The following is a 26,089-nucleotide window of genomic DNA, read 5'->3' as shown; positions in this document are numbered from 1 at the left end:
AATCAATACAGCAAATATGAAATGCTTCCTTTGCATAAATGTTGCATGCTGTGCCTCAGCTCTCTTACAAACTGCTGGATACCATTTGATTCCCACTGATTCTTTGATAAGGCTTTCAACCTCCGAACACTTTGTGTGTGTGTGTGTGTGTGTGTGTGTGTGTGTGTGTGTGTGTGTGGTTTCAGGCTTCATGAATGAGTTTCTGCTTAGTTCAAACTTCCAACATTTATTCAGACGTGAAGAACTTTCTAGACTGAATGAAACAGTGGTTAGGTGTGATTTCTCGACCACATTGATTCTGGTTGAAGACATTTTCTGGAGAATCGCCAAAGGGAAACTAAGAAAGAAAAGGGAACACCCCTAAAACATGCTGCAACACATTTACCATTTGCTGTATTCCCATTATTTTAGGCGTATTAGTTCTGAATGTTTTTGCAGGTACTTTTATGCTCACAAACATATCGTTCTGTATGATACTATTTGCTACAAATGAATATATATTTTTTTGTATTTGCCTAATACGGTGGCACAGGAGTTAAGTGCTCGCCCCGTAATCGGAAGGTTGCAGGTTCAAGCCCCGCTCAGTCTGTCGTTGTCGTTGTGTCCTTGGGCAAGACACTTAACCCACGTTGCCTGCTGGTGGTGGTCGGAGGGACCGGTGGCGCCAGTGCTCGGCAGCCTCGCCTCTGTCAGTGCGCCCCAGGGCCACTGTGACTACACGTAGCTCATCACCATCAGCGGGTGAATGTGTGTGTGAATGGGTGTGTGAATGGGTGAATGACTGATTGTGTTGTAAAGTGCCTTGGGGGGTTCCAGGACTCTAGAAGGCGCTATATCAAATACAGGCCATTTTAATAAACCTGCGTCTTCCCACCAGTGCAGCGATCCTTCACCAGTAAAATGCTGTATGGCACATGGAGAGATTTCTGGATGTCTCATAGAAGGTCTGAAAACATCAATATGTTGAGGATATAGCTGCAGTTTTTGCCTGAAAACTCCTCGCTGTCTTCTAAATACACATCAGTTATGCTTGTGAGATACCCAAGGAAGGTCTGAGATGATCCAGGAGCGGGTGAGACTGTCCATGGGCAGAGCCGGATTAACGCAAAGGCAAAGTAGGCACGTGCCTAGGGCCTGATTGGCTGGATGGGGCCCAGACAGAGAAACAAAATTAAAAATAAATAAATTAAAAATTAAATGTACAAATGTCCTATGATAGAATTTGTAGATAGGACTCCTTTCTACAGTTTGTTTCAATATTTATTAATTAACTAAAAATAGTGACAATGTTTATCTTAACCACGCTGTTGGTGGAAGTCTCACATATTCAGTTGATAAAAAGCATCATTATGTAGCTGAGAGAGAGAGGAAGGCCGCACGAGTAATGAGATGTGCGCAAAAAGGAGCCGCTTCGCGGGGAAAGGAGTGGCGCGAACGGAGTAACAACAAACAATTAGACAGATATTGACGGTAAACTTCATATTTTGGAGCGATCCGGACAGATATATTGTCTCTGCAGTTTAGTAGGCTTTTATTAGGCTTATATAAAGGATGATGAGAAGGATAAATGTCCACCAGGCAGTTCACATAGTAGTACGGCTGTTTTTAGAACTGGAAGCAGAGGAAGTGGACGGAGACTCGCAGCCGGAGTCTGAGGCAAATAGCGAGGATGTTGATGACGATGTGGCAGATCCATCCTTCCACATAGAAGAGTTGGGTCATGATGAGGTAGAGGATGAAGGCAGAGATCCAGCTCCTCGGAGATCCAACAAGAGGAGTGGGCGGCGCCGCACAGCTGCCAGATCTCGGCGCGAGACAAAGTCACTCCCCACTCCAAAATGCATGTACATTATTGCCAAATTAATAAAATTAGTATAAATTCAGATAGTCCAGGTTGTCCTGAAAATAATCATACCCCATAAGGCAATATTTATTGTTTTTATTAGAAAATACAAAAGAAAAACCAAAATGAGTCAAAAACGGTGATTTACACCCTGGACCCTAGAGGGCTAATAATTTTTTTAATTAGTTATTTGCTATATTTAGTCATATTTTTTATAAATGTACAGTCTAGATTACCATTCTAAATGATAAAAAACATTCATCATAAATGTTTGTTGGTTTCACAGTAAAATAAACAACTTTTTTCCAGTTCAGATTTTATGTTTTTGAGTGATTTAAGGTCACATAAGGCAGTGGTTATGGTTTTTATTTTGGAAATACAAAGGAAAACTCACGCAAATTACACCCTGGACCCCAGAGGGTTAAGGCGCCACCCAATTAAGGACGTCAGAGAAGCGGTCAGTCAGAGCGGGACACAACAAAGCTAGCAGGTGTTTTTGAGTAGGCTAACTTTCACGATGCTTTCGGGTGCGGCAAAACTTAAATAAATAAATAAATAAATAAATGAAGAGGAACTAAAGTAGATACAGCGGGGGGCTTTGCAGAAGTTTCTGTCGGGCTGCTCGGACAGCCGTCCGACAGCTGCGAACATGCTCGAGTCAGCAGAGCCAGAGGCCGGGCCCGAGTCAGACCCGGAGGAGACACGACCCAAAGACGCGGTGGAAGATGCGGCGGAAGACGCTGTAGTGCCAGCGCCGTCAACATCAACGCTTTCACAGAAGGACATACTGGAAGAACAGCAGCCAGCCAGAGGTGAGCCCAATATATTCTTACAGGAGCCTCTAGACCCAGACAGGGTATTAACAACTAGCTACCCATCTGATCCTGCAAAGTGGAAACAAACTGATGAGTACTTTGCACTAAACCATCCCTCTCAAAATATTGGATATTCTTCTGCATCACAGAGGAAATCTGGAGACATAGACTGAAGCTTAACCAAGGAACGTTTCTTTAGACGTGTTTCTGCTGTGACTGAGGCATGTGATGCTGGAAGACTGAAGATTATCCCAGAGTGGAGAATGCTAAATGGTTTCCTTGGTAAGTGTTGCTGGTTTTATGAAAATTAAAAAAATATATCATTAATGTTCAAATAGCAAAACAAACAAACAAAAGCGAAACTGAAGCTACAAACAGGTAAACAAAACTGTTTCTGTGTTTAAAAAAGAATGAAAGAATGGACAAACAATAAGTTCACACTCAGAAAATTCACACAGAATTTCTGATTCAGCAGAGGCAACAACAGCCTGAATGAGCATAAAGCAAGATCAAAACTTAAGATAATGTTTTCATTTTATTAAAATACTTTCTTTTAAGATTATAGATTGTATTAAATTTATACTGTAATAATTTAAGCTGCGTGGTTATAGTTTGTTTTTGCGCCTTTAAAACATGCTTCAGTCTATTCAAATTCATCTATTTATTCTTGAATGTCTTTCCACCATCATGTGATTAATTTGTCAAAATTTATAAATGTTGTAAGCTGTTGTATTTAGCAGAAAATCTTTTTAATTAAATGTAGTGATTAAAAGTAAACAGAGCAAATAAGGTAAACATATTTGCTCTGTTTACATGGTGTAATGACACCTAGTGGTTATTTACTGGTACCGCCTTGACAATGACACTCCCAATCGATAAGATGAGGATCATTTATTAGCATCTAATACAGCTGTGTAATGACGTATAAATTATTAATATCAAAAAATAGTCTGATAGAATGTTTTACATACAACACATGACTCATTCTGGCATACAAACAACCAATTTGGCTATGTAAAATGTGAATGAACTTTTATAAGTAACTTTGGTAAGTTTCAGATTTCAATTCATTAAATAACATCGATGGAGGGGGGGCTAAAAATGCAGCCTGCCTAGTGTAGTCCATTTATTTAATCTGGCTCCGTCCACGGGTGTTTTTGTTTGCCAAAAAGAAAAATGTTCTATTAACATTATGCAGCTTCAACGAGCAACTTCCTGAATGGGAGTTGACAGTAGCAGATGGTAAATGTATGCATCTATGAGAAGGAAAAGCATAAACCTCCAGTTTTCTGTGCAGGTTGGGAAATCTCTGCCAACTGAACTCAGTACCTGCACGGATGTTTGAATTGCGTACCGCAGATAATCCGTGATTCCCTACAATGCTTGTGATGTCTTTATTGATGGCACTTATCTTAGCCTCGGGCTAAATGCATTCATTGGAGACAACTCTTCCAAATGCGTGACGGTTCAGAGGCAGGCCCTTGACCAACGAAGAGATAACTTAAAAGATGCCGCAAGGTGAAAAGATGCAGTGATTAATGTGTGAAAACCACAGCAAAACAAATACAGTATTTTTTCTGACTTTTATTAGATGAGGAGATTTTAGCTGAGTATATTTATTCATCATTCTGCAGTTCAGACTTCATTTTTATTTCTAATTTTCACCTACAGAGTTGGACAAACTGTGCAGCTAAGTTGGGATAAATGGGCTAAAACTTTCTGCTGCAGGACATTTGTGAGGCATGGATGAAATTCCCTAAAAACTACAAACACACACACACGCACGCACACACACACACACACCAGTAAGGATTTACAACAATAGTACAAAACATATGTTGAGTCATTTCTGTAGCTCAGGCAGACTGGGAGCATCAGTCAAAGGTTAAACGAACCACAAAAATTTGAATTTTTGTTTCTAAAATGGTATTCTGATATATTTCACAGTTTTTACACATTTAAGTCTTCAGCTTTTTGCTAGTTTAGACAGCATTTTCAACCGAGTGTGATGATTTCACACTCTAACCTTTAGGCTAATTTGTTCAAACCATTTCCAAACTAACTCTCCTTACTTCGACGTTATGAAACAGACACACAAACTATGCATCAAAATGTACAGTAGATATTCTTTTCTTCAGTCCAACGTTTCTCTTGCTGCTGCTGAACTTGCATTTTTCTCTCAAATCCCTTCTGAGTGCAGCCTCAAGCGGATTCAGACATCCATTAAGCCGCTTTCACATCCCCCTGTGTACCAGACCCGGCAGGATAAGTTTCATTCAGATCTGGGTCACCGACCCTTTTTTACAGACCTCCTCCCCTGAGGTCCAGCCAAGGCTGATGTGGCCCCGCTCAGATATTAGGGACTTACTGACTGGCTGAAACGCACGCCTACGGCTTCCAATTGGCGAGTAGCAGGGGCCAGCGGGGGGCTTCCCGCATGCGTGATTCCTTTTCATTCTGGTTGCTGTCAAGTAAACATCTCTGTTTGTTGCATGGGGCTGGGTTTCCACATTCCTGAGAAGTCCTTGCGAACCATATGTGAACAGAAAACCACCCGTTTGAGACGGAACCAGCGCGATCCTCCCCCGACCGTACTGACCCATGTTACGGCCCTAGGGGTTCGTATTTTGTGTGGGGAGACTCGTTTGTTTCTTTTAGCTCGCCCACTCCACTGGACACCACCGTTCATCCTCTGACGACCTGACGGATATCTGGAGCCCCTTCCTGTTGGATGCACTTGGGTTGCTGCACAACGGACCCACCAGGGGCGGATTTAGGCCAGAAGAAGATCCGGGGCTTAACACACGCGCGTGCACACGTGACACGCACTAGTCAACATCATATATATATATATATATATATATATATATATATATCTTGTACCACATAATTTTTAATCTGAAGCTACATATTAAGCATTTTCAGGGCAGAGTATTGTTCCTGTTAGTGTTTAGTGTGAGATGATAGTAAATATTCCCTTTCTTTCTCCAACAACGTTACCTGATATTAAGCTAACTTTAGGCAAACCAGCAGCACAACAAATATTTTCAAATAAGACTCACAAACCTGAGTCAGCACCAGTCTCATCAAAGCTGGGGTTCTGTTATTGTACTTTTGGTCTAAAAAACGTCTTTATGTCCATCTTCACTCATGCGTTTCAGGCAGAGAGTGTAGAAGAAGCCAGCTGCTGAAGGGCTTCTTCTTCAGTGGTGGAGGCTCAGGCAGGCTGTATACAAACTACTGCCAGCTGCGCCCTCTCTGTTGGACTTTGGTACTGCATGTTACTTCCGCGATCTAGATCCGGGGCTTATCATGAAAGATCCGGGGCTTCAGCCCAAGTAGCCGGGCCTAACGCCGCCCCTGGGACCCACAACTTCCGAGTGGACCGCTGAAACCTGTCTCCACTGCAGCTGCGGACATTTGGACTGATTAAAAGTTAAAGTCCCATTAGTTGTCACACACACTGATGTGTGTGCGAAATTTGTTCTCCGCATTTGACCCATCCCCTGGGGGAGCGGTGAGCTGCAGACATAGCCGCGCTCGGGAACTATTTGGTGGTTTAACCCCCCAATCCAACCCCTTAATGCTGAGTGTCAAGCAGGGAGGCATTGGGTCCCATTTTTTCAAAGTCTTTGATATGACCCGACCAGGAATTGAACCCTGACCTCCCAGTCTCAGGGCGAACACTCTACCACTAGGCCACTGAGCAGGTGGATTAGCATCTTCTGGGCTAAAAGGTACGTTTCGTCCATCGGACGAAGAGAGATGTTTAGGTCAGTGAGCAGTCTCGCCCTCGCTGGGTTGTTGGCTTGTTTTGGCTTTGTGATTTTGAAGGGTGTAAACCGTAAGCTAGTCTGCTTTAGAAGCTAATAGCCTAGCAGCAGTTGCTCGTTGTGTTTTATCCTGCTGGTTGAAACAACGTTAAAGATAAGCGGTGATAGTTTTACACATCTCTAGTTATATTTATCTTTTGTTTCCCATTCCCCAAAAGCTGCGCTAGTTTGGTTTTGTTAGATTCCCCGGCTCTTGGGATGGTTGTTTCATTTTATAAAAAAAAAAAAACTTGATTATAATTTACACCTGCAAATCAGGTTTTAAGGCTGGTCACGCTCCCATCTCTTCACCATCGAGCCCAACATCCTTAGGATGGGTTGCAACAACCCAAATATGTACTGTAAGCTGCATTAGATTACAACAAAAAACACTGTAGACTCACAAAATGACACATTGGACATCTAAACTCTTCCGCCATGTACAATTTAGTACTTTTTTTCAACACATTTTAGAGGTGAGCGTAGTTACCATGGTGACCTTAGTGAGCCACTGAAAGCAGCTTTTTCGTTTTTGTCATAAGAAAATAAAACATGTTTATATATTTGTTACATTTTTCTCGTTACTTTGCAGAAAATGATGTTTGTAGAACAAATTTAACTTCCTAGTTCAAATTTATCCTTTGAAAATCTCAATTCCTTTTACGCCAAACAGTTTCCCTGTAAGATCGTTTGATTTCAGAAGTGTTTGTGGTGTTGGTCGAGTCCCGTGTGAAGTCACCACAATCTGCAGAGAAAGCAGCAGCCTCTCGTTTATTATGCATGAACTCACAGAGCAGAGTCTGGAGAATATTCTACTGTTTGGGAGCACCAGCGGGTAAAGGAACAAATACTCCAGAGGGAGGCTAGAGGCGCCATCCGCTGTACTTTTTATGTGTTGCTTAATGGACGTGTTTCTGTGGCTGGGCTTAAAGGGACCAAGGTGTGAGCCGCTATGATATCCAGCAGATGCCTCAGCAACGACAGCTGGTGAAGCAAATGGCCTAAAAGTGCAAACATTCAAAGCAATTATAGTGTAATTATTCTGCATTGCCACCATATGGAAACCTACCGAGTGTCATACATCTTATTTTTATCCTTTAATGGTTCAGTTACTCATATATCAGGGGACAGCTTCTTCACAGACAGTATAATGTGGTTATGGGCACTGAAAAGCTTGACTTCCTCTATAAATTTGTACAAAAACAAACACAAAGAGATGATATTGTGCGAGTGATTTTTTTTTCTAACCTGGCCTGGCCCTGTGCTTTATGCCCAGATAGATGAGTCACTTATGCTAAATAGACTGCTCCCAGATGGACAAATTATTCATGTGAGCCTTAAATCCTGTCGCAGTGGGTGGATACCGGATGAACGTTGGTGCTGACAGTAGGTTTAGCTTCATCAACACGGTAAGCTAGAAAAAAAACACCCAGAACAACAAGAGAAATCACTTTGTGAGAATTTAATCGAGGTTAGTCTAGTACTTTATTTAGTCAGCAAACTTATTTTAATTGCAAAAAAACAAAAGAAATGAACACAACACGGTTTGTAATAAGAAACATGTTCCTAAAAAAACAGATCTGCTTGTTTTTGTGAACAGGACTTTAATAAACTTTTATTTCTCCACTTCTTCAGCGACCTCCCCTAATTCAAGGCTTCTACCTCATGTTTACAAATGAGTTTTTTCTTCCCACATCAAAAGTGGACATAATGAACACAGCACATCAGCACGGTGATCCATTTTTCACACTTCTAGCAACAAAACCTCCTGTGAGAACAGCTGCAGATGAAGCTGCTATCACTGATCTTACGAGGCATAGCTGGAGCTCTCAGCTCGCTGGGTTTTTGATGTTTCTGCAAGCTCTCCACACTGCTGAGACTCACTCCACACCCGCGGGGCTGAGGAATCACCTGCTCCTCCGAAACCAACACATAATCACTTATCTACACTTGTCGTGGTGTAGGGCTGCTACCTGTGCAGCTTGCTGCCTTCAGATCTTCTGAGATAGCAGTTTTCTGCCGGTGTGCCAACACGTCCCACTCAGAGTTAAATACACTTACATAAGGCTTCGTGTGATGCCATACCCCTTAAGGAATAAATAAGTGCTTTAATATATTCACATCCTGCACAAAATAACGTAAAAACACAAGAGAAAGTTTTTTGCGGGGCAAAATGTTCTTTAAGTTTTGTAATTTGTGAAAGGACACATTTATAATGACCCAGTCTCAGTCTGTGCTGCACAGCCTTGCAGCACCACTGCCTGCACCTGAATTTTCCCATTTGTATTCAGGATTTTTCCATCAGGATCTAGATCTCATGATCAATTGTCAGGGTTTGAAGGTAGGTGGGCCAGGAGAAGGAGAAGTTTGCCCTCGTATCAGATCAGATCAACACCTCCATAAGATGAAACCCCAATCATTGGCCCATCTCTTGCAAGCAGGTCACAAAACACCAGCCAAACGAGGCAAACATCTTTATAAATTCTAAATTTTTCTGGTTTAAAATCACATCTGATTCTCATGCTGGCTGCAAACCACTCCCAGTGTGCATTAAAGGTCTTGGCTAAAGATGCTGACAGGACCACGCCTTCTGAAAAGCAGAGATGAGATAGATGCTTACCGGCCTGTGGTGGTAAACCGCATCCAAAGCGTTGTACCACCTCCGTGTATTTCTTCCATTTCTTCTTCGGCTGTTGTCCTTAACTTTTCTATACTGGGCTTTTACTTTCTTCAGCTTGGCCCGACACTGCTCCGATGTTTCAATCTTCCGATCCATCTAGCTCATCCTGAATGTGATGGTGAGGAATGTTTGAAGCTGACCAGACCTTTCTGCTACTTGCTGGCATTTTCTCACATCCGTGTACTGCTAATGAGGCAGCAGTAGCTCAGGAGGTAGAGTGGGTTGCCACATGATCGGAGGATTGTGGGTTTGATTCCAGTTTCAGACTGGGGCATTCTGCTGCAGTGTCCTTGGGTAAGACACTTCACCCAACTTGCCTGCAATGGTGGTGGTCAGAGGGGCCGATGGCACCAAATGGCCATTTCTCTGTCAAACCTCCCCAGGGCGGCCACGGCTACATGGTAGCTCACCATCACCGTCAGTGTGTAAATGATGGGAGCGCTTTAGTAATGATAACACCAGGGTCTGTTTTGCTTGTTGCAAATAGTGATGCATTTCTGTCCCAAGTCAGTGGACCGTGTTGTTTTGATGCCGCCATATCGCTCCCCCTAGCCATATGGCCCCCCCGAGCCATACCGCTCTCCCCAGCCATACCCCCCCCCCCCCCAGCCATACCCCCCCCCCCCCCAGCCATATCACTCCCCTCTAGCCATACCGCTCCTTTGTCCTGTCAACAACAACAGCAGGGGCCCATGAATAGCATAGTCTGGGTTGGTTGTATGGACCGGTTTTACAGTTGGTAAAGACAAAACAATGACCCGACCCGTTCCCCCGCAGTGGAACTGAGCTATGAAATTCCCAAACCAAATTACTTCTTTTCCATGCCTTAATATTGTGTCCATGAACACAACAGGACAAACAGTGTTGGGAGTAATGCAGTACAAAAGTAATTAATTACTGTAATGCATTGCTTTTTGCTGTAATGTGGTAATGTAAGGCATTACAGGGAAAGAAAATGGTAATATTTACTCGGTACAATTGTCAGTAACGCAGTAATTACAATATATTTTTAAACCCAGAATCAAGATGTGTTCCTTAAAAATTCAAATTGCGGGAAACCCGAAGAAAGATCCAGTATCTGCATATATTACGTCATTTATGGACTCAGCTTTGCGGGCAGAGAGGACGCAGCGGTAACGGCTCAGCTGCGTCCTGCATGCGGCCGCTGTAACATTCACAAAATCGCTCCACTAAAACAAAATAATTCACTTGCGATCGTTCGTATCGGCGCATATTCTCTGGTATTTTGTGCTTTTCTGACGTGCTTTGCCTCAGCTGAGTTCATAATCTGTGCCACAGTGAATTCAACTCATTACTGCTGGAGCGCCGCGCATGTGAAGATCCCTTTGGCTGATAGTTAGAAAGTAGGAAGTCTAGGAAACAGTTTTTTCTGGAAGACGGAGAAAACATGCAGCATGCAGGAAGGTTAGAGAGAGAAAGGACAGGAAATTATTCAAATAAAATCAAGAAAACAAAACAAAGTGCTTGAAAAGAAAAAAAAGTTGGTAGATTTATCCCCAATACACATTTTTACCAGTGAAAAGCAATAATATATAAGCATTTAATATTTATATATGTGATAGAATCAGATCACCCCAGAAGTCAGTCCCACATCCAGGGCCGTATCAAGGCATTTGGGGACCAAGGCAAATATAGGCTTGGAGCCCCCACCACCTCACTCCCTGCTCAGTTAATATAAGATGGCAGCATGCTGAGAGTACAGATTGTTGTTGCTTTTATTTAATAAATCAGAATCAGAAAAGGTTTATTGCCATTGTTAGTGAACAAACGATTCACAAACTAGGAACTTGCTTTGGTACTAACGTGCTACATATAACATGAATAATATAATTAAAAAATAGAATAAAGTAGAATAAAATATAATAAACTAGCATAACACTTTGCTATAAAAAATGGCAGGTAAAGGTAATATGGCCGATAACGTGACGTTATGTCAAGTACCGAAGACGAGCATGGTTGTGTGTTTATAAGCTGTTCACAAGTCTAACGGCAGATGGAAAGAAGCTGTTCTTATGGCGAGAGGTTCTGGTCCGGATGGACCGTAACCTCCTGCCTGAGGGAAGCAGCTCAAAAAGTCTGTGACCCGGGTGAGAAGGGTCAGCTGCTATCCGACCTGCACGCCCCCGAGTTCTGGAGACGTACAGGTCCTGGAGAGATGGAAGGCTGCAGCCAATCACCTTCTCAGCAGAGCGCACAATGCGCTGCAGTCTGTGTTTGTCCCTCATTGTGGCTCCAGCGTACCACACAGCGATGGAGGAAGTGAGGATGGACTCAATGATGGCCGTGTAAAACTGCACCATCATCTGGGCCGGCAGCTTGGCCTTTTTCAACTGCCGCAGAAAGTACATCCTCTGCTGGGCCTTTTTGATCAGGGAGCTGATGGATGGCTCCCACCTAAGGTCATGTGTGATGGTGGTTCTGAGGAAGCGGAAGGAGTCCACAGTGGTGACGGGGGAGTCCGTCAGGACGAGGGGGAGAGATGGGGCTGTGACTTTCCTGAAGTCCACAATCATCTCCACTGTCTTCTGAGCATTGAGCTCCAGGTTGTTGCTGCTGCACCAGTACACCAGCCGTTCCACCTCCCTCCTGTAGGCGGACTCATCACCGTCAGAGATGAGCCCGATCAGGGTGGTGTCGTCCGCAAACTTGATTAGTTTAACGGAGTCATGGCTCGAGGTGCAGCAGTTTGTGTACAGGAAGAAGAGCAGAGGAGAAAGTACACAGCCCTGTGGAGATCCTGTGCTGATTGTCTGAATAGTGGGAACATTCTTCCCCAGCCGCACGCACTGCCTTCGGTCCGTCAGGAAGTCAGTGATCCACCTGCAGGTGGAGTTGGGTACGTTGAGCATGGAGAGCTTGTCCTGGAGCAGAGCAGGGAGGATGGTGTTGAACGCAGAGCTGAAGTCCACAAACAGGATCCTAGCGTAGGTGCCCGGGGAGTCCAGGTGCTGCAGGATGAAGTGGAGGGCCAGGTTGATGGCGTCGTCGATATGCCCACAAAACAAGGGGCAGGTGTTGGTCCCAGTCCCTCTGATGCTGGCTGGTCAGGATGGCCAGCTGGGTGGCCAACGTGCGGTTGAACCGCTCAACCAGACCATCGCTTTGAGGATGAAGGGGGGTGGTCCTCGTTTTTTTTTACCCCCAGCCTCCGACACACTTCTCCCAGCACTTGGCTCTCAAAATTCCTCCCTTGGTCGTTGTGGAGCTCCTCCGGTACACCAAACCGCGTGAACATCTCATCCACCAGAGTGTTGTCAGTCGTCACTGCACTCTGATCCGGCACCGCATACGCCTCTGGCCACTTCGAGAAATAATCCATCGCGACCAGGACGTACCGGTTGCCGGCAACAGTAACAGGGAACGGACCCAGGATGTCCACTCCGATCCGCTCCATTGGCGCCCCAACTAGGTATTGCTGCAATGGGGCATGGGAGCGCTGGCTGGGACCTTTCTGTGCTGTGCAGTTGTCACAGCAGTGAACATGGATCTCCACGTCCTGACGACAGCCCGGCCAATAGAACCGCTGTCTCAACCGCCGCACCGTCTTCCCATTCCCAAAATGGCCAGTACCTGCAGCCCCGTGAACCCAGCGTAGGACCTCAGGCCGCAAGGCCCGGGGAACCAAGAGCTGGAGTCTGTCGCCTCCCCCATCTGGCGCTCGCCACCGCCGGTAAAGTACACTGCCATGGAGCTCCAGGTTATTCCACTGGGAGTACAGCGACTTAGTCTCAGGCCCCTGGGAAGACACGGCGGACCAGTCTGGCCGTGTCCCAGCCTCCATCCAGTCCCTCACCATTCCCAGCACTGGATCGCTCACCTGGTGCTGCTGCAGCTCTGCCGCGGTGAAAGGTTCCCGCCCTTCACCCTTGCCCTCGGGTTCTGCTGCTGCTGATGTGGGACCCCAGTCCAACTCCTCCAGGCGTCTGCAGTACCGACACTCCTCCGCAGAACTGGGGCGCCTGGACAGGGCGTTGGCGTGTTGCCGCCCTGGTCGGTGATGGGCCTCAAAATCGAACTCTTGTAGTATTTCCAGCCACCGGGCCACCTGACCCTCTGGCTGGCAGAAGTTCAGCATCCAGGTGAGGCTGGCGTGGTCGGTCCTGAGCAGGAACTTAGTGCCCAAGAGGTAAGGTCGGAAGTGACGAACCGCCAGGACCACAGCCAACAGCTCACGCCGGGTAACACAATAATTCCTCTCGGCCCGGCTGAGACTGCAGCTGTAGTAAGCCACTACTCGCTCCTCCGCCTCTACCCCTTGGGAGAGCACAGCTCCGACCCCCACGTTGCTGGCATCGGTGTCCAACAGGAAAGGCTGGCTGGGGTCAGGATACGCCAAGACCGGGGCACTCATGAGGGCAGTTTTCAACTGTTCAAAGGCCGCTGCACAGTCCTCAGTCCAACCGAACCGCCGACCCTTGTTCGTCAACTGATGCAAGGGGCTAGCGACGGTGGCAAAGTCTTTTACAAACCTCCTATAATAGGAGGCTAGCCCCAGGAAGCTTCGTAGCTCGGTGACGTTCGACGGGGGGGGGGGGGGGGGGGGGGGCAGTCCCCCACAGCAACCACCTTCTCCGGATCAGTAGCCACCCCTTTTTCGCTCACCACATGTCCCAGGAACTTCACCTGGAGGTTGCACTTAGCCGGGTTCAGCTTTAGTCCGGCCCCGCGGATAGCAGTCAGGACCTCTCGCAGGGTAGCAACAGCCTGTTCAAAGTCCTTGGCATGAGTCAGCAAATCATCCAAGTAGACCACACAGCGGCCGCGGGGAATGTCTTTGAGGACCCTTTCCATTAACCTCTCGAACGTGGCTGGTGCGTTGCATAGTCCAAAAGGCATCACCCTAAACTGCCACAGTCCTTGCCCAATGGTGAAGGCAGTCTTGGGTCGTGCCTCATCAGCAAGCTCCACCTGCCAGTACCCACTGCGGAGGTCTAGCGAGCTGAACCAACTGGACCCAATGATGTAATCCAGTGCGTCATCGATGCGAGGTAGCGGGTAAGAGTCCTTGCGGGTTACCGCGTTCAGGCGCCTGTAGTCCACACAAGGGCGCCAACCCCCTGTTTTCTTCCGCACCATAACTACAGGTGCGGCCCATGGACTATCCGAGGGTTCAATGACGCCATTGTCTGCCATCTCTTTTATCAGTTCCTCGGCAGCTTTGCGTTTGGCGAGGGGCAGGCGGTGGGGCCGCAGCCGGATTGGGGCAGCTGCTCCAGTGTCGATGGTGTGCTGCACCAGGTCCGTCCTTGTACAGTCTTCTTCCCTGGCGGCGAAAGTACCCACAAACTCTGCCAGGAGGCTCTGCAGCTGCCGCTGCTGCGTCACACTGAGGTGCATCCCACTCCGCCGCCCAAGCTCCTCTACTGCCGCGACAGTCTCAGGCGACGGGGAGACCGCCGAGCTAGGCGGCGACTCTGGCTGCGGGATGTTGGCTCTGCTCACGTTCACCCCCTGGGTCCTCTTCCGCCCCTTTTCCGCCCTCGACCCCTGGCTGTGGCCTGAAGCTGTGGGGCGCGAGAGCTTTGGGGGTGCCGGCGGGGTGGGGGCCTGTCCCTGACTACCGCGGCCCACTTGGAGCTGCACAGTCTCAGCACCAAGGTGGATGGCAACTCCCGGCACATCGACCTGTGCCCCCCAGTGGGTTAGCAAGTCCAGTCCAACAATGCACTCGTCTGTTATATCGGCAAGCCAGAACTCATGGTTCACTCTGTTTGTGCCCAACACCACCTGCAGAGTCTTTCTCCCCGGCATCACAGTCTTTTCTCCTGTGACAGTGTACAACGCTGTGTGAGTAGGGGTCCAATCCGTCGGCCATGACCCGCCCGTCTCCGGAAGCACCCCCCTCCGCAGCAAGCAGATGGTAGACCCCGTGTCCACCAGGGCCCGGCAAGACCGTCCATCAATGATACAGTCCAGGTATAGTCCACGGGTGGACCCACAGCGGCCCACCACAGGATGAGTGTCACGGAGAGGTTTTAATGATTGGGGTGGGGGTCCCCTCACTGTCCCACCCCGTGGCCATTTCCCGTCGGTGATGTCACTCGGGCCCGAGGACTAGGTGCAGGACAGTTCCGGGCAAGGTGCCCGGGCTCCCCGCACCGATAACAACAGTCTGTCCGGCGCCTCAGACGAGGGACTGCTTCTGGTTGGGCTCGTCTGGCCTCCTCCTCTTCATCAGACTGGTCCGTGCTCATCTCTCGCTCGACCCCCCTGACTGATCGTCGGGTTACTGGTTCACCCCTCAGCACCTCCTCTGCCCGCTCCGCCTCCCTCAACGCCTCCTCCAGGTCTCGGGGGAGATGACAGCCGGACATGCTGTCGCAGCCTCTCCGGTGTGAGACCCCTCAGGAAGGCGTGGAGACCCAGCTCTTCCTGGGCCGCTCCTGAGAAGGTTGGATAGCCCAGTCGGGCATAGAGGCGGACGTCCGCGGCAAAGGACCCCAGGCTCTCTCTCTCACGTCGGCGTCGGCTAGCCAGCTCTTCCCTGCTCTGTTCAGCTGGTGGTCTCTGTCCAAACCGTCTGCCGAGCGCCATAGTCAGAGCCCGGAGGTCGCGCTGCTCCTCTAGGGGCAGGTCCAGCAGAACCTGAAGTGCTGGGCCCTCCAGTGCGAGCGCCAGGTGGGTGGCAGTCTCTTCTTGACCCCACCCATTGTGAGTGGCAGCCAGCGTGACTTGGGCCAGGTACGGCTGTAGCTGTGTCGCCCCGGTGTAATGCTGCAGTTTAGCAACCGTCCTGCCAGGGAGCTGTGGTGCAACCCCAGGAATCTCTTCCCGCCGCAGGGGGTGTCTGTTCCGGGACGCACTGTGGCCCTCTGGCCGCCCCAGCTCCGGTCTTCTTTGCTGGATCTCGGCAGCCATGTTTCCGAGAATCGAGTAGTTGTCCCAGATTGCATGCTCTATTTCGTCTATGGTCGGCTCCATAGTGTCTGCTAGACACTCAGCGATCCCACTTCTGACACCAAACAATCATTTTAAAGCACCGTTATTATATCTGACTGTTTTTCACAGCAACCCTAGCTCAGACACCACATCACCTTCCACATATATGTCATGAGCTCACTGAGAGTCACATTACCAGATTCATACTGAAGTTGTTTTGGTGAAAGTAACTTAAAGTATTGCAAAAGTAGTGTAATGCCTTACATTTTAAAATCAGTAATATTGTAATGTAATGAATTACTTTAAAATGAGGGTAACAAGTAATAAATAATGCATTACAGTTTTGAAGTAACTTGCCCAACACTGAGGACAAAAGACATGACTTATTGCTGAGAATGCAGTGGAAGCTCTTTAAAATGACCCTGGGACTCCATACAGCCACAGCAGCCTTCACACACAACCTCAGGGACAAAGCCATAAGCCTCCTTCAGCAGTTCTGAAAGACGGACTATCGATGTTCCTGGAAAGCCGCACTGGTCCTCTTGAATCTGAGCTTCAACAATTGGTCAGAGCCTCTTTTCAAACACCTGGGAGTAAATGTTCTTCGGGAGGCTGAGGAGTGTGATTCCATTTAATGAGAACTCACTTTCTGTTCCCAGTTTGTGAAAGCTGAGGCCACCAGTGATGAGCAGATCTCTGTTTACTATTTGCATATGTACCGAAACCATGCACCATTTAAATCCCAAACAGCAAAACACTCCAGACCTTTTGCCAGCAGACAGAAACATTTCAACATTTATGATTTAACCTACATAAAAAAAACTATTTTGCATCCAACTCGTGTTTCATATTTGTTAAAAAAGAAAAAAAAGTGTTTTTCACTGGGCGACACAATAAATGGGTCGCTGCTAAACCAAAAGTTGCCTTCAGGCTGATCCAAATGGAAAATGTTTGGAATGATTAATTTTACCCACCATACATGACTGTCTCCTTCCCTGCAACGCTATGATGTATGGTGTTAAGCACCTTACTCATAGAAAAGAGGAAAATATATATACAGACTGGGTTTTCTGATGCTTTCCTCCTCTGCATTCATCACTGGGTAAAAAAAAACATGCAGGCTGAGATTGAAAATAGTTCATAAAGAAGGGAAGCTGGAAAATGCACATGTGCTGGTCACTGGGGGGGGGGGGGGGGGGGGGGGGGGGGCTTGCAAAGCTCCATCTGATGGGCAAAAGAAAGAAACTGCAGAAAGAGATGGACTACAGGTAGAGACAGAGCTGGGTTATTGATGGGCTGCACGAAAAAACACCAGGAGAACCACAGAGAAAAGCTAAAACCAGAAAACCTAATCAAAGATTTATGATGCACGACTATGTTTATGAATCTCAACGCAGCTGTAAATTTTGCTGTGGAATATTTACAAAAAGCACCTTCTGTTCAGCGGGTAAAATTTCCAAACAAAAATTGTGTAATATATTTTTGCAGGAATAATTGTTTAATGCAAAAGCGATGCAGACAATGTTAAAAAATAATGAAATGGGAGCGTTACACCTTATGGAGATGGTGTTTTGTTTCATGGATCAGTTGAGCGGCCCGCCATCATCGCAGTTTTGGGTTTGAACCTAGACAGTGATGTTTATCACACAGTAGTCTGACATCTGGTTTGTCTTTTGAGGCTTCTGTTTTAGTGTTTCTGTACACTGAAAAATTGAATATGGAGGATTTACTTAATTAAATATAGGAAAGTGGTTACGCACAGGACTTTTGCTGTGGCAGCAAACGAAACTAAGCTCTCGATTTACCGGTGGATCTACGTTCCTGCCCTCACCTATGGTCATGAGCTTTGGGTAGTGACCGAAAGAACGAGATCGCAGATACAAGCGGCCAAAATGACTTTTCTCTGCAGAGTGGCTGGGCTCTCCCTTAGAGATAGGGTGAGAAGCTCAGCCATCCGGGAGGGGCTTGGAGTAGATTCGCTGCTCCTCCACATCGAGAGGAGCCAGTTGAGGTGGCTCGGGCGTCTGGTCAGGATGCCTCCTGGACGCCTCCCTGATTAAGTTTTCCAGGCACGTCCAACCGGGAGGAGACCTAAAGGAAGACCCAGGACACGGTGGAGGGACTATGTCTCTCACCTGGCCAGGGAACGCCTTGGGATTCCCCCGGAGGAGCTGGCCCAAGTGGCTGGGGAGAGGAAAGTCTGGGCCTCTCGACTAAAGCCTGATTTATGCTCCTCCGTCTGCGTCAGTGCGGAGACACGCAAAGCCATTATCCGTCCTTGCATAGGGCTCCGGCTGGCAAGCAAGTACGTACGGAGTCGAGTCCACTTTTTTAAACATCCGTCGAACGAGACAGATAAACGCAAGCTTGTGATTGGTCAGGATGCTGCTGTTGTTTACAGCGCCGCCATTGCAAAGAGAGCCGAGGATAACTAGCGGCAGACACGGAGAAGCTTGAATACCTCGCGAAAAAACTCTAAAAATATGAACGTTTAATTCTCCCGCGACTGGAGGAGTGAAAAGATGCGCAGCAAGCGTTTTATTTGTGGACGGAAATTACTGGAAACGTGGGTTTAGAGGTGGGGAGCGCATGAAGAGGTGGAGGAGAATGAGAGACAAATTCGTCTGTGTTAAAAAGTCTCTTATATACACAAAAACACAATATAAACACACTATCTTGGACCGATACATGACAGGACACCACAGAACAGCGCTACGCCCTCTGCTGTCCTGCCGGGCAATTGCTTTGCAACACTCTCCAGGAGACGGAGAAGTATGAGAGCAAAACGCTTCCGTCAATCCGTGCGTGTCTGTCCCTTGCGGAGCTGACGGAGAAGCATAGACCAGGCTTTAGGCTTCTGCCCCCGCGACCCGACTCTGGATAAGCGGATGAAAATGGATGGATGGATGGATATTCCAACACTATTCAATAACTTACTCCAATACTACATAATACTACAATTTATCTGCATATTAAATCTTGGTACTATATTCCACTGTAAAAAATATCTGTATATATAACAGTGATAAACTGTAAAACCATGACCAGAAAAACCCGTCAACTATAAAACTAATCTAAAACTGTTGATTTTATGTGAAGTTGCTGTAAATAAATAAATTGGTGAAAACAGTAGTTTGTGCCTTTTTTTTGTGGTAAAAACTACATAATTCTACATTAAAGCACTCTTGCATAGTTTTCTTAAAAATTCCTAAAAGTTTACAATGGTAAAAAACTATCGTTTTCTATTTATTTATTGAAAAAAAAACTTTTAGTTGGTGGTAATGGTGTAAGGAGTTTACTTCCTGTTTCCCAGTGTGCTTAGCGGCATTTAGGTGAGATCTAGCTGAACCGTTAGTCAGAAGGAAGTGTCTGTTCTTGACCTGACTCATGAATGCATACTGCTGATGTCAGACGCGACACTTTTGACCGCTATGATTTTACACAAAAGTACAGATAAAAAACATGAATAATTAGGCAAGCAAAGCGTTTATAATCAGTTTTGACCTTAAAGGCAGTTAATTGGTTATATTGTTCTACGAATTGTTTGTAATGAGGAAAGCCCTTTGAAATTTGTTTTAGTGGGAAAAAATGTTGTTTTTAATGGCATGAATTTTATTTTATACATTATTTTCATGTTTGTTTTACTGTAAAACAATGCATTTTTTCCCAGTAAAAACATTTTCTTCTACAGTAAAATACTGACTTCAATATCATTTTTAAATGTGAAAATAACAATAAAAATACCTTCTTACCTTAAAGAAAAAAAAATTGCCCGTAATTTTATGGTACCATTTCGCCAACCCCATCTAACGGCATGTTACCATAAAATCTATGTTTTTGTTTAAAAACCGTGTCAAATGCAACATTTTCCGGGGGTTGCCTAATAACCGATTGTGTTGTTCTCTTCCAAGATGCTTTCCAGAAGCCACTAGTAACCTTTTAAACCAAATTTTCTATTTCCCTGCAGTGACATTTGCTCAAGTACTGAACTGAATTACTTCTCTACTGAAACAAAACAACTATTTGTGTCAGTGTTTTCTTTATAAATGATAAACCACCTGCACTTCATTAGAGCAATTTCAGAGTCAAAGGACTCCAAAGCGCTTTACACTTTAGTGAAACATTCACCTATGATCATGCATGGCAAACGCTGGTCCGTTTTTAGTTCCATCAGCCTGCAAATGAAAAATTGCATAGGCTTTAACACAGGGATGTCAAACTCATTTCAGCTCAGGGGCCACGTTGCGAGAAATCTAGTCCCAAGTGGGCCGGACCAGTAAATTAAAAACAACTTCAGATTGTTTTCTTTGTTTTAATACAATCAAAATAAAACAAGGCTGGAGCCTGAGGACAGTGTAATAAAATAGTACAAGTACAACACCTGAAGTGTGCTTGAAATTTTGAAAAAATTAAAAAATCAATAAATAAAAAAAACATTCCTTAGTGATTCAAAGAGCTTACAGATCACATGGCTAGATCAGTTTCATGCAGCACTTAAAATATATTTTATTTTACATCTTTTAGCTTTCACCAGCACATCAATATCAGAAGTCACATCCTGAGTGGCGGCCAACTTCAGGATGTGATTCAAGTTCTTGTGTGAGCCTTGAGCGCAGCTTTGTTTTATTTATACTCATTACAGAGAAAACTTGCTCACAAAGATACGTTTATTTTCATACTTTACAATGTAGAGTGAAAATACAAAGTTTACACAACCATCTCGCGGGCCGGACTTAACCTGCTTACGGGCCGGATCCGGCCCGCGGGCCGCATATTTGACACCCCTGCTTTAACAGTTCTATTCAACATAAACTGACTGGAATGTGGCGCTTTAAGATCCGCCACAGTTTCCTCTCTAGAGAATACATCTCACTTGATTTAAATACAGACAGTGAGAACCCTGATGTTAAATTCTTAATAATTAAGCAGTTAATGCCTCTGATGCTCAATTTTGCAGTGGGAGAAGATGTTAAATATAAAGAACATTCACTCATAGCAGCTGGGTGGAAGATCAGTCACTCAAGTCAGAAATTTGAATCGCAAATGTGAATATTGATCTTGTTTTTATACACAGTGGTCATAAAATTGCAGAAGAAAACTAGATTAGATGAAAACAAGATAGACTAAAAAAAACCACGAGACTGAGCTCCCTCGGGGAAAGGAAACATGTTAGTCAGGATCTTACTTTAGTGATTTCCTACAGCATCAACACTAACCCAGATTTTAAATGATTACGCTGCCAGTTGGTGCGTTGGCAGCAGAACGTGTGTGGAAGTCAAAACTATTTCCTTTATAAAATATTCAATCAAAAGTTCTCAGAGCACAAGAAAGTTTAATACACAAATGTACAGGCCAGTCTTTTAACACACCAGTTCAATCACTTACCACAAATATCTAACCAGCCAATCACAAGGCAGCAACTCGATTCATTTAGGCGTCTTTGTGTGGTGTAGACGATGACTGACGCTCAAACTGAACATCAGGGTGGAAAAGAAAGAACATTTAAGGGACTTTGAATGTGACAATAGGCGTGTTTCCACTACAAGAACTTCAGTGTAGATTTGCAGGAACCTCTGCTCGAACGGCCGTTTTTCGGGTCGTTTTCAGGAACCTTCTTGGCAGGGGCGGCGTTAGGCCCGGCTACTTGGGCTGAAGCCCCGGATCTAAATCGCGGAAGTAACATGCAGTACCAAAGTCCAACAGAGAAGGCGCAGCTGGCAGTAGTTTGTATACAGCCTGCCTGAACCTCCACCACTGAAGAAGAAGCCCTTCAGCAGCCGGCTTCTTCTACACTCTCTGCCTGAAACGCATGAGTGAAGATGGACATAAGGACGTTTTTTAGACCAAAAGTACAACGACAGAACCCCAGCTCTGATGAGACTGGTGCTGACTCAGGTTTGTGAGTCTTATTTGAAAATATTTGTTGTGCTGCTGGTTTGCCTAAAGTTAGCTTACTATCAGGTAAAGTTGTTGGAGAAAGAAAGGGAATATTTACTATCATCTCACACTAAACACTAACAGGAACAATACTCTGCCCTGAATATGCTTAATTTGTAGCTTCAGATAAAAAATTATGTGGTACAAGATATATATATATATATATATATATATATATATATATATATATATATGATGTTGACTAGTGCGTGTCACATGTGTGCGCGCGGGCGCGTGTGCGTGTGCGCGCGTGTGTTAAGTCCCGGATCTTTTTCAGTCCTAAATCCGCCCCTGCTTCTTGGCACCTGCTCTGGAGTAGGTACTCCGAACGGCCCGGTGGAGTAGCTGAGCAGAACCTCCGGTTAACTCATGCTGATTGGTTGTAACTCAGTAGGAAATGACATCAGTAGATGTCCAAAACAACAGCAGCAGTAAAATTAGAAGAGTAGCTGGTGAAGCAGAATGGAGGCAAAATAAATAAATAAAAAAAGCACAGATCCATTTAAAATCTAACTCCCAACACCAGAAAACTCAGTGAATTTCCCCCCACAGCTGTTGGGGAAAAATGGGAAATTCCCCCACAGACTTAATTAACGGGGCTTGTCTCACAAAACTCAGAGCTGCTCTTGTCCTCTGAATGGATGAAATTATGATACACTTCTATAAAATAAATGCTACTTTGGGAAATTTTTGGGGCTGATCAGTGACATCATGATAAATGATAAATGATCCACACTTGTATAGCCCCTCTCAGTGTCATGTTCTGAGGCAAGAGTCTAACCCAGGACATGCAGAATCAGGAGACTGAGTCGGATTGATTGAAAAAAATAATAATTTTATTAAAATGATGAACTAAAGGCGCACTGGAGGTCCAGCGGGTGAGGAAACGGGAAGCAACGTCGTTTGGGAAGAGGAGTAGTGCGTGGGAGGGGTGAGCCGGGGTAATGTCCAGGGAATGAGTGAAGAGCGGTAGAGAGGAGAAGGAGAGATGGATCCGGACCGGTGTGGTTCTTGGAGAGGGAGCGAGGTGTGGAGGAGAGCAGGTCGGTACTTGGAGGATGGTGAACCAGGAAGCGAGCCGGGTAAAGGTCCAAACAGCGCTGGGGTGAATCCTGATGAGAATCCAACCTGAGGTGATTAATCCAAAAATTCAAATTTAATCGAGGTCACAAGAGAAAAAACACGAGAGATCTAGAACTTGAGAGCAAGCGAAGGCTAGAGACTACCAGTCAGTAGTAATCATCCGGCGTCGAGTCATGTCCACCTTCCTCCTTATAAGCCTGCCCACTGATCAGCTGATTTGGAACAGCTGTTGCTCCCTCTCCTGAAACCAAGCACACAGAGATAGTGAGAACATGAGATGAGTACTCACCCCGGCTCATGACACTCAGAGGAAGGACTCCAAAGCGCTTTACACTACAGTGCATCATTCAACCATTCACACACACATTCACACACTGATGGTGATGAGCTACGATGTAGCCACAGATACCCTGGGGCGCACTGACGGAGGCGAGGCTGCTGAGCACAGGCGCCACCGGTCCCTCTGACCACCACCAGCAGGCAAGGGGGGGTTAAGTGTCTTGCCCAAGGACACAACAGCAGAATTCTCTGACCGGAGCCGGGATCAAACCTGCAACCTTCCGATTACTGGACAACCCGCTCAACCTGTTGAGCTACTGCTGCCCCAATGATTACTCACTCACTGCCAAAGCAGTCGTGATATGTGTCCGTGCAAGTTCTGAAATTCTGGATTTGAATGGAGACACAGCTGAGAGGACTTGGACGTCCTATCTCCTAGTCAAGTTCTCCATCTGAGGAATTACTCTGGAGTTCTGGTAATGGAAACATGCCTATTGTCAGAATGGGAGAATTTGGTCAAAAATGACCAAAACTGAAAATGCTTTCTTTGTCTGGTGAGTTTGGATTTCAGGTGCAGCATTTACATGGTCAGGTCAGAATTTGGTGTCGCCAACATGAAAGCATGTGTAACGCAAAGTTAGTTAAGGGCTAGTTGGGTTGCAATGGGTGTGGTTACTGACTGACACACAGAAGAAATAGTTCTTTATGGAGCCTAGATGGTGTGAATGATGAGACCAAAGACTGCAAGATCTTGTGCAGCTGATATATTGAATAAATGCACAAATACAAACACAATAGTTAATATAACATACACATAAATAAATGCCCAGAACTGAAAATAAACCAATGTGATCTTTCAGTGCAAGAGTCCTTTTTGTTAAGAGTCCTTTTGGTTCTTTGTTAAAGTTTCCTTTTCTTTCTTTCTTTCTTTCCTTCTTTCCTTCTTTCTTTCCTTCTTTCTTTCCTTCTTTCTTTCTTTCTTTCCTTCTTTCCTTCTTTCTTTCCTTCTTTCCTTCTTTCTTTCCTTCTTTCCTTCTTTCTTTCTTTCTTTCTTTCTTTTTCTTACGGTTCACTTTTAAGGTATTCCTCCTTAGGGTCCAACTTCACACAATGGGGAAAAAAACACAAAGAATGGTCCTACCAGCTCGCCACTTCAATATGAAGAAGATCAGTTCAACAGGGGGGGAGGACCTGGCCTGTAGGCCAGAGAAACGTTCATTAGCACATCAAGTTCGATTCAGTTTACCGGTAAACATATCACAAATGTACAACAGGTCAATTATTAATCATCTTGGCTACGTAGCTCAATCCATACATTCCAGTAGCATTTGCTACAAACAAATACAAAAACAACAATAAAGGAAAACAACTGTCTGACAGACAGCATAGCTGAATTCAAGGCAACACATAACAATAATCATTCGATTGCTCTTGGTTTCAAGTTAAGCCCCTTAAAGTGCTTAAGTAAATAAAAGTGTTTCAAAAACAGCGTTTTTGAACTGGAGTTCTGCTCGCGGTGGGAACTCCGCCGAACAAGGTCATTTTTTGTAGCGAAAACGATCGACTGGTCACTGACAAGTAAAAGGGTGTTATTGGTAGATGGTAAGAACACTTACCGCTGAGGTAAAATGAGAGTATAAATGAACTGAGGGGAGAAAAACGCTTTGTTTTCCAACGCCGTTCTACAAGCAACAAGCTTACAGCCACAGCAGGAGTCGAGCCCGGAAGTATTCCCCCACAGCCGGCTTTCATGGTTGCCGTGACGTGGAAGGAGCCAATCAGGTTAGGGACCTCACATCAGCTGACGTGGGTCATGTGACAGGGAGTAGTTGATATGGGTTACACATGGGTCTATCTTGCCGTTGTATCAACACTTCAGCCTGCTGCTGGTGGTGTGTCAGTGGTAGTGTTCATGTCCCACTTTGGACCCCTTAGTCCCACCTGAGCCTGTTTTGAACACCACAGCCTACCTGAGTATTGTTTTAGGACCACATGAACCCATTTTTGATGGCTGCTTCCAGCAGCATCATGCACCATGTCACAAAGATCAAATAATCTCTAACTGGTTTCTAGAACATGACCACGAGTTAGCTGGACTCCCAACGGCCTCCACAGTCACCAGATCCAGAACCTTTGGGATGTGGAGAAACGGGAAGCTTTCATAAAGGACGTGCAACTGACAAATCAGCAATATCAGAACTTGTTAACAGAACACCTGTCACGTTTCTGCAGCTGGAGAACACAACGTGTTCCAGTCAAACTTCCTTTAGCATAATTATCTCTACGCTTAAATTGTGATAAAACATCAACATTTTCCTTCTCAGCTGGGAGGTGCATCAGTCTTGAATTAATGTGGATTAGAAGTCAAACAGCCTCAATGCAAATTAATTAGACTTTTCATAAAGATGACAGAAGTCAGTGAGTGAGCCGGTCTAGTTCTGGTCCAGAAGTCCTTCCGAGCCCCTGGCATTATGACGTCTCTTCACCCATTTCCCAAAGATCATATTCACAGAGAAACCGTTTCTTCTCTTATTTTTTAAATCTAATTGGTGACTCTGAGTTTAACATGCAAGCTAACTGAAAAACTCTTCTACCCCTATTTCCTGTATTAACCACGATCAGACAGCAAAGACTTTTAGATGAGAAAAGCCAGTCAGATCCAAATCACACTGAAAATGAGCATTTATGGACTCACCCATCTTGGCTCGCAACGGAAACTGCTGTTGTTGGTTTAGCGTCC

The sequence above is a fragment of the Nothobranchius furzeri genome, chromosome 12 (genome assembly GCF_043380555.1).
Source record: "Nothobranchius furzeri strain GRZ-AD chromosome 12, NfurGRZ-RIMD1, whole genome shotgun sequence".
Lineage (NCBI taxonomy): Eukaryota > Metazoa > Chordata > Actinopteri > Cyprinodontiformes > Nothobranchiidae > Nothobranchius > Nothobranchius furzeri.
The sequence above is the reverse complement of the archived record's forward strand: the minus strand, read 5'-3'. Positions refer to the sequence as shown.